This window comes from Pinus tabuliformis, chromosome 9, assembly GCF_031772625.1.
Source record: "Pinus tabuliformis cultivar Carrire ecotype Pingquan chromosome 9, CPIR1, whole genome shotgun sequence".
In the NCBI taxonomy this organism is placed as follows: domain Eukaryota; kingdom Viridiplantae; phylum Streptophyta; class Pinopsida; order Pinales; family Pinaceae; genus Pinus; species Pinus tabuliformis.
In genome coordinates this window covers 1,714,411,202-1,714,417,934 of record NC_142307.1, presented here as the reverse complement: position 1 = coordinate 1,714,417,934, position 6,733 = coordinate 1,714,411,202, and positions in this window count along the sequence as shown.

Sequence of the window (6,733 nt, the reverse complement as noted above, 5' to 3'; positions counted from 1 at the left end):
GAAAATGAAGTAATTAATCTGAAAGATAACTTCTTTCCAAAGTGATTAAACCCTCTGGAAGATTTATTTGATTCAAAGGATGTTCCTAGGAAACCTAAAATGGAAACTTTAAGGTCTGATATAGAGGAATGTAATATAGGCATCGATGAAAATCCTAAATTGATCAAACTTTCGAAATCATTACCTCCAACTGAAAAAGTGAAATACATTGAGTTGTTGAAAGAATTTCAGGATATCTTTTCTTGGAGTTATGAGGACCTCAAATCCTATGACACCAACATCATCTAGCACACAATTCCTATTAAAGAAAATCAAAAGCCTTTTAAACAAAAACATAGAAGGATTAATCCCATCTTATTACCTATAATTGGAAAAGAAATTCAGAGGATGTATGATGCGAAAATAATTGCACTAATCAGATTTTCTTATTGGGTCTCAAATTTGGTGCCAACTAGAAAGAAAACTAGTGAGATCAGACTCTGTATGGATCTTAGAAACCTCAACAAAGTGTCACTAAAAGACAATAACCCTCTCCCCAAAATGGACCACATTTTATAGAGAGTAGTTGGATCAACCAGAATCTCATTATTGGATGGTTTTCTGGTTACAATCAAATCTTGGTTCACCTAGACGACCAACCTCAAAGTGTGTTTACTACTCCTTGGGGCACATTTATGTATGTCAAATTTCCTTTTGGGCTAATGAATGCAGGAGCCACTTTCCAGAGGACTATGGATATAGCCTTTGCAAAATAAATTCATGATTTCCTTGTGACATATCTAGATGATATTACTGTATTTTCAAAATCTAACAATCAACATTTGGATCATCTAAGGCAAGTTTTTAATAAATGCGGGAAGTTTGGAATCTCCTTGAACCCTAAAAAGTCCTTGTTTGGGTTAGAAGAAGGAAATTTGTTAGGTCACATAATTTAAAATGATGGTATAAGAATAGACCCTACTAGAATAGAAGCCATCTTGCAAATAAGACACCCTAGGAACATTAGAGAGTTACAAGCTTTCTTAGGAAAAAATAATTTTCTTAGAAGATTTATATCTAATCTACCAAAGTTAGTTAGATCACTAAACAACATGCTAAAAAAGGAATCCACCATAAAATGGATTATCGAGGCTAAGAAATTCTTTGTAGACATTAAACTAGCCTTGACTAAAACACCTATGTTAATCAGTCCTAAATTTGATAGAGATTTCATCTCGTTTTCCTTTGCTTCTGAGCATACAATTGCTGCAGTTCTATTGGAGAAAAATGACCAGGGCTATGAAAAACCCATTTATTTCTTCAGCAAAGCCCTGGGAGATACCCCCTGAAATATAACATAATGGAAAAACAGGCCTTGGCTTTAGTCAAAGCCATTAAGAATTTTAGGGTATACATATTATATTCTCATATAGTAGCCTATTTCCCAATTCAGTAGTTAAGTACATCCTAACTTAGGACGATCCTGATGGAAAGAGGGGAAAGTGGATTGCTACTATTTTAGAGTATGATATAGAAATCAAACCTACTATGTTAATCAAGGGCCAAGGTTTAGCCAAGCTCATGGCTGAATCAAACTGTTAGGCCTTGGATATAAACTTTATTGCAGCAATAGATAATGAAGAGGAGATGGCGACTCCACTAATCAGCCAGGCATTTCTTGAATCACCTTGGTATGCTAATATTATTTATGTTTTACTGAATTTACAAGCTCCTCCTAAATTATCTAGGACTAAAAGTAGGTTTTTGAAGATGAAATCCTTAAAATTTTGTATATTAGACAATGCTTTGTTTTGGATAGATCATTAAAAGAATAATCTGACAAAATTTTGGAAGAATTTCATGCAGGTAACTATGGAGGACACCTTTACTGGAAGACCCCTGTAGATAAAATCTTTAGAGCTGGTTTCTACTAGCCTACCTTGTTTGTCGATGTCAAAAAATATGTGACCTCCTGTCACAAATGCCAAATTTTGAGGGTAAGAAAAAGCTCTTACCTTTACCCCTCAAGCCAATCTCTGCAAAAATAACTTTTCAAGAATGGGGTTTAGACTTCATTGTTAAAATTCACCCACCCTTCTCTTCCCAACGCAAATGGATCCTCACAGCCATAGACTGCTTCACAAAATGGATATAGGCCATACCTTCAAGGCAAACCATAGATACTATTATCATAACCTTCCTTGAAACCAATATTTTCTCAAGATTTGGATGTCCAACTAAGCTCAATACTGATAATGCATTAGCCTTTAAATCCAAAAGAATGATAGAATTCTGCAGTAAATACCATATCACCCTTGATCATTCCACAACCTATTACCCACAAGGTAATGGACTGGAAGAATCCTCAAACAAAAGCCTAGTAAATGTCATCAAGGAGTTACTAGAGGACAATAAGAAAACTTGGAATAAAATGCTATTCAATGCCTTATGGGCAGACAAATTGACTACTAAGAAATCAACTGGTACTTCTCCCTATCAACTAGTTTATGGTATGGAAGTTGTCTTTCCATCCTCTTTGGGAGTACCAGCAATGAAGATACTTCAAGAATTTCAGGCTGAACCAAATAGTATCCGAATAAGAATCAAGCAAACTATTCATCTACAACAAACCAGAGAAGAGATCTATGTCAGGTCTCAAGTTGTGCAGGAAAAGATTAAAAAGTTTTTTGATAAGAGAACCAAGGCTGAAGATTTCTACATTGGTGACAAAGTGCTTAAGTGGGATAGAAGGAGGGAAGACAAAGGAAAACATGGGAAATTTTATTTCCTATGGAAAGGCCCCTATGTTATTTATTCTTACACGGCAAATAATGATTTCTTCTTGAGAGGAATTAATGGTACAGATGTCGAAGGTAGACTAGTGAATGGTCAGATGCTAAAATATTACTTTGAACCAAGTTACTAATTTTCATTTCCCATTTGTATGTACCTTATTTACAAAGTCTAGTTTGGATTGGATGGTGATCTTTGAAGTTGAAGCCGGAAGAGAAGGCCCTAAGCCTTAAAAGATTTACTATCACTAGTATTAATAATGCAGTTTCACAGAAGGACACTTTGCAAGGTAACATCAACAACAATTCAAAGACTACTGGTCTTTAGAGTTCCTGACATTTCATTAGAAAATTCCATCCCCAAGTGGAGCCAATCTTAGGTTTCCATACCAATAGGAGTCATAATTTTGAATGACTAAGGTTAAGCCTTGTAATATTGTACATACCTTTGCTTTTTGCAAATATTTTCCATATTAAAAAATAAAAAAAAATGTAAAAAGGGTATGTCCTAAAAGAAAAATCAAGGGACAAAAAGAATAAGAGAAGGTAAAAACATGAAAATATATGAACCCCAAAAACAAAAACAAAAAACCATCAAAGTGTGCAAATCTAAATGCTACTACTATTTACTTTTATGCATAATAATGATTGTGTGCAGCTTGTTATTCGTGCAACAATCCATGGTAATCAAACTGTTTAATCTTTATTATATCATTCTTTGAATTTTATGTTTATAGTTAGAGAATAAAATCTGACCAAATAGTTTAATCTTGGCAGATCAATAGATAGGTAGAGAAATAAAAGGAGCTCATAAGCTTAATCCGAGCCCTTGGATGATATAAGGTTAGAAATAGTTAGTTTTTTTTATAAAAGAAAAGATAGGATAAGGATTTTCTAGCATAAATGCACCCAAATAAATGAAGAAAAAATGTTAGGGTAATTAAATGGGTAAGTAGAAGAAAGGTTGTTGAACTACAAAGTTGATTGGATCAAAACACACGCATCAGGCTTAGACACATATTTCAATATGTATGATCAATTATGGAAGCAGAAATAAAGGTTTGCAAGTTAATGTGATTAACTCCCCCTCATTCATTTTCCCATTATTTACTAATTTCCTATCTACAAGTATGTTCTAGATAATTTAAATCCTTCAATTCAAAGAGGCCCAGAGCATTTCTCTAACTTTTGGTGGGACCAGACCTTTGGCTTAATGACTTATGGAAATCAAGTGCTAGAATCCCCTTCATAAAAGACATCCTCCTTCATTTCCGTAATAAAACCCTTTTTCCTAAGGTTAAACTTCATTTTCCTAGGAAAAGTAAGGCAACTCCATGATTAAATCCCTTTTCATTCAAAAAAACCCACAAAAAACATCTTATCCTAAGTATAAAGCATATGCACAAACATTACCCTTTTAATTAGGGGTACATCCACTCCGCCCATCACATTTCATATTAATTTTTGATGTAATTATATAAACCCCCATATACCTTTTCCCATATGTTATCTCAAAATCAAGCCCTAGAAGGCTGCAGACTAGGAAGACTTCAAGTAACTGTTTCAGACCAATCTTTTAGCTAAGGCTTAGCTTCCTTAGCCTGAGAGGGCTCTCTCAAAGGGTTTAGGATTTGTGATTGTGATTGAGATGGCTAACTCTTTTATGTAACAAATAGGAATGAGGCTGGTAAAATCTAAATTAACAAGCATCCATTGGGCGCATGGAGCCATATATCATTTAGCATCAATAGTGAATTGGTTTTGTAATGAAATCAAGGCATTCAGACTTCAATATATATAAGGTACAGTACACACAACAAGGACAGCATATGAGTACATGAAAGAAGTTAGAACACATCATGTGATTTCCAAGTAATCAAGTACTCATCAAAATGTAAATAACATAAGAGACAACAAGAGGAATGCATATACTGAAGTCACTATGATTCTTGAGCAGCAAGAAACCATCACTGTATTACTAAAGGAACAGAGTTTTTACATAAGCTTCACAACAGGCTTTTTTACATAAACTTCCAACCCCTATTACATTTCCCTTTCTCCTATATATAGAGTTCTTCCTAACTGAGATTCCTCCTCAAGCATAAGGGGAATTTGAATTCCTCCTTATTTGACACCTATTGACACTTAAACTAACTATTTAATACAAAAGACAGCTAACTAGGAGTCCTAGAGACCTAAAACAATTAGGAGTGTAACTCCTTATTATGATAAAAAAAACCTTATCTAGGAATTAAAAACTCCTTTTGACACACAAAAATCCATGAAGTCGAATTTGATGAATCCCATAAGCTTCCAGTTGGCCCTTGATGACTCATCCTTTTGTTGTTCCTAGAAACTAGGAAATTGTCCCTTGCTTTGTTCTGGCTGAAAAATAGGTCTTGGGACAGAGCTCATAACTTCTCATAAACAATGTATTTGGAAAAACGGAAGGAGGCTTTTATGAAACAATCCATGCTTAACAAAATCCTCTCTTGGTTTTTTGAAACACCTTTCCTATATCCCAAAATATGTCTTTGAAAAACAGGTGTCAAACAGAGAAATATGCCTGTGAAAAACGTGCACCTATAGCAGTTTCGTAGCGCATGTTTAGTCACCCATTTCTTCAAGCTCATAATGAATTTGAAGAAACTGAAATTTTTTTTTCTAGTTTAGTATGTTAAGAATAAAAACCTCTTTTAATTTTCAAAAATATGCTTTCAGTTGCTCTAGAGACCTCCGGGAAGTTGGCTACCTAAAACAGTGTTTCTCGTAAAAAAGGCTGCTTCAGTGATTTCATAGCGCAAGGTTTAGCGTGTGTATGTATCTTCATTTATTGAATTTTCCTTTTGATTAGGGCTCAAACATTCTCAAGTGACCTTATAACACCTCTTTAGCAGCATCCCTTTCAAAATAATCTTCTTTTTCTTTCAAGGTGGATCCTCAAAAAAACAAAATTGTCGCCTTCAGCAGTTTCATAGCGCGCTACGAAACTGTTGAGTTGTTTCAAAAATCACAGTTTCAACCGAAAACTTTGTTATTTGAGCGCTTTTCTATTAAAACACTCTTTCAACTGTTTCAATACCTTCCAAAACTGAATGGGAATGTTTGAAAAGATTATTCCAAGAAAAATTACCAAAACTTTGAAGCATATCCTTACTTGAAGTGAGATTTCTTTATGGAGATCCTTTTTGCTGGTTCAATTGTATCTTTAAGTCTTCAACCTATTTCTTCTGCTCTTGGCAGTACCTCCTGTACTTGCTTGAATTTCTGCCTCACTTGATAGCTGCCTCGCTTGATTTGCTGCGTCCCTTGATGACAATGTTTTTTCAAATTGAAATCTTGCAGATTTGTTTCTCATGCAAGGCTTACAATCATCATTACAACTGTGCATATCTGGCTTTCCTTGGAACTTGTATTCCATATGTACCAACGTACCTAGTGGTTGTGATAATAGATATAAGTGGTTGGACATGATATGTGGAGTGCATGAACTGACAAAGAATGACGCAACCATAGATTAACTTAACGGATTTGACAGTTGGGAAAGATTCGCTGCGGAATGCATGAATCTTCGATTTCGCAGTGCGGTCAATGTAAATTTTGAATAATGTGCTGTGAAATCATCTAAAACCTATCGCGCTGCGAAAACACCTAAAGGACTTTTGCACTGCGTAATCACCTAATGGACCTTTGCGCTGCGAAACTGCTAAAAGGATTTATGCGCTGCGAAAATACTTCAGAATGGTTACATGCGCTACGTAATCACCTAAAAAAGGTTGTGTGGTACATAATGATTTTTTTAAAATCAAACTGACACATGGCTATGAGATTGGTGATGAATGAGGGTGACCGATGATGGATGATAATGCATACTTGACTCAAGACCTTCTAAGACTCAGACTTTAAGGAAAAACCAAATCAAACTTAGACTAACACTGACCTTTGTCATCAAGCTAGTATGA